This window comes from Glycine soja, chromosome 7 (genome assembly GCF_004193775.1).
Source record: "Glycine soja cultivar W05 chromosome 7, ASM419377v2, whole genome shotgun sequence".
NCBI lineage: Eukaryota > Viridiplantae > Streptophyta > Magnoliopsida > Fabales > Fabaceae > Glycine > Glycine soja.
This window is the reverse complement of record NC_041008.1, coordinates 43002796-43005653: the sequence shown is the minus strand read 5'-3', so window position 1 is coordinate 43005653 and position 2858 is coordinate 43002796. Positions and strand designations below refer to the sequence as shown.

Here is a 2858-nt window from a genome sequence, read left to right as displayed (position 1 = left end):
TGGTTAGGAATGAGAAAGATAACAGAAGTAAAAGGAAACAGAAGGCATGAAGCACCATTGCCCTTATGGCTAAAAAATAAAATCATAGGGTGCTCAAAGGGATCCTTGTTGTCAATATCATGATCTTCATGCATTGCAATAATAATAATTAACATGCTTCTGTGGTACGGTGGCAGAAGTGCCTTGAACCGTTGGGCCTGCTTTGCTTCTCTGGAACAGTACATTAGGGGTCTACACACGTGGACCAGTACAATCACTTGTTCTCCTCTCAGAAAAAGAAACGAGGGAGAAAATCCACACATGTAAATACAAATATTTTATTTCTATAAACCTTTTTTATTTTACAGATTTGAGAGTTCACATTCAAAGAAAGCTATTGAGTAATGATATAATATCATTTTTTATTTTAAATATCTCATTTACATCTTTCATTTCTTTTTTTTTTCTTATCATATCATAGATTCAATTATACTTAATATTTTTTTCTTTTCTTTCTAGGTGTTGGATATAATATATTATATGCGTATCAACATTTTAGTTAATTAATTATTTATTTGTAACAAAGTAGTAGAAAGAAAAAATATTTTATATTATCAGATAGGACGTCAATGATATATAGAGGTTGCCGGTCAAGACTCAACTAAAAGATTATTTCATGTGCTTAAATCACAAATTATCCTATTACAACTACTTAAGAAATGTTTGTGAAACCTTCCAAATTATTGTAGAACTCATTCAAATGCATGTCTAACACGTTCATAAGGACTATAATCCTTTTATAACATTTAATTTTGAGGTCTTCGAACGGTCACTCAAACATAATTTTAATTAGCCAGAAAATACTATAAGTTGTTAAATAACACATTAACATTAATAATTAATACTATACTATTATTCAATTTCAAATCGTTACATATACATACTTTATTTACTTTTATAATAATCATCATAAAAGTTATACAAATAGTATTTTCATACTTGAAAAATAGGTCGTTTTTATATTATTATTTCAATTTTTTTTAACTAAATATTTGTCGTTAGTCTCATTTTATTAAATAATGATGTAACAAACAAAGTATCACATCATCAAGTCTTATCACTAGCACATCATTGTCACATCATCTCCTTCTTTCTCTTCTTCAACGAAAACTGTTACCACCGCTGACCCTGCCATCCAACAAAAAAATGCCAACACGGGCACCCACCACCCAACCTTCACTTTCTCAGCAACTTCGCTTAAACCTATGATAGAAAAACTCAAAAAGTAGCATAAATCAAAATCGTCATAATCCCTTTTGATTCCCCCACTTCAGTTTTCACCTTATTTATCTCAAAGATTTTTTTTTCTCTCCTTTTCTCTCTCTTTCGCCTTTTGGGTGTTTTCAAAACATGCTTTAAACTGTGATGGGTGTCATCGTCAAGTTTTACCCACAATCGCGCACGACGTTGCTTTCCTTGAACACCTTGTCATTAGGGTTTCTTTCTTGAAAGATGGCTCATAATGAGGAGAAGGCCTAGTTGATGCTCAACTGCTTCATCACGATGAAGGCGGAGGAGAAGAAAAAGCCAAAGGAGTGTCGCCCCTTCCTCACCTCTAAGTTTTGCAACCTCTTGGAGGTCGACAGTCATGCGAGAGATCGACCGAAAAGTAGTTGAGATCCAGAACAGAGGTCTCGACGAGCACTGCCTCCGCAATCTCAATGACAAGATCAACAAGGTCATTAGCAAAAAGTCTCACTGGGAATGCCGCATCGTGGAGCTTGACAGGCCAAATTACTTGAAGCACTCCGCGAAGATAACAAATCTCAATGGAATCATCGTTGATGTCCCGAACCTGGGCGAGCGTGGCCCTTGATACCGCTACTTTGGGGTTGCCAAGAAGCTCCCCAGCATCAAGGAGCTCTTTGAAAACCCCCCAACCCCCAAAGCTTCAAAAGTGGCATACTCAATATGACATTTTTAAAGAATTTATGCGAGTTATTATGGTTATCGTGATGTGGAGGACAATGTGTTGGAGCGGCTGGAAGGACCGGCAGCGACACGATCGAGAAGAAGGGGAAGGGAAAGAAAGAGAAAAAAAATTAAATAATAAAAAATGATGTGACACTAATGTAGGTTGATGATACGACAATTTGTTTATCATGTTATCATTTAATAAAATGAGACTAATGACAAGTACTATGTTAAAATATAACAAAATTTTATATATTTATTGATAAAAAAATGAATTTAAGATTATAATTTAAAAAACAACTTATTTTTCAACTACTTAAAAAAATAAATTGCTCTAAAGTGATCTTAAGATAAAAGAATAAATAAGGTACAGCCTGAACCACTGTTGTACAAAAATACAAATATGAAATCTCTGAAGAAAATTAAATTGAGAGAGAGGGAATTCCTCTGTGATAGTAAAACACTGTCTTATCCGCAATCAATAAAAGAAAATCTCACACAAAATCAACTGCTTGTCCTTTTTTTTCTCTAAATTACCTTTTCTCACTCTGTGCTCTGTGGTCATACTATGCAGTTACTTAACTTCTCAGTTTCTTGCAAACGCATCATAAATGCTGTAGAAAAACAATGGTCCAAAGTCCCAACCACACCACCCCCAAGTCCTTGGCTTTCTTCATCTCATGACTGTGCCTCTTGGTAGTTACAGAGTACTATTCAGTCAGATCCAAAGGTGAGAGACAGAGAGAGACAGATAATAGTCCAAATTATGAAAAGCATATCAAGCATCAAACCCTTTTACTGTGCTCTTAAAACAACCATTTGTTATGAGTTGTTAACATCAGGGAAATCATGGGAAAAAGTGTGTGGGGAAAAAAAAAATCTACACTAGCAGATAAAATGAATTT

The 2858-nt window shown here is 34.5% G+C and overlaps 1 pseudogene; it reads left to right on the top strand.

The window, feature by feature from the left end:
- The first annotated feature begins 1491 nt into the window (after window positions 1-1491).
- Window positions 1492-2653, top strand: LOC114420718 (annotated as a pseudogene).
- Window positions 2654-2858: the final 205 nt, after the last annotated feature.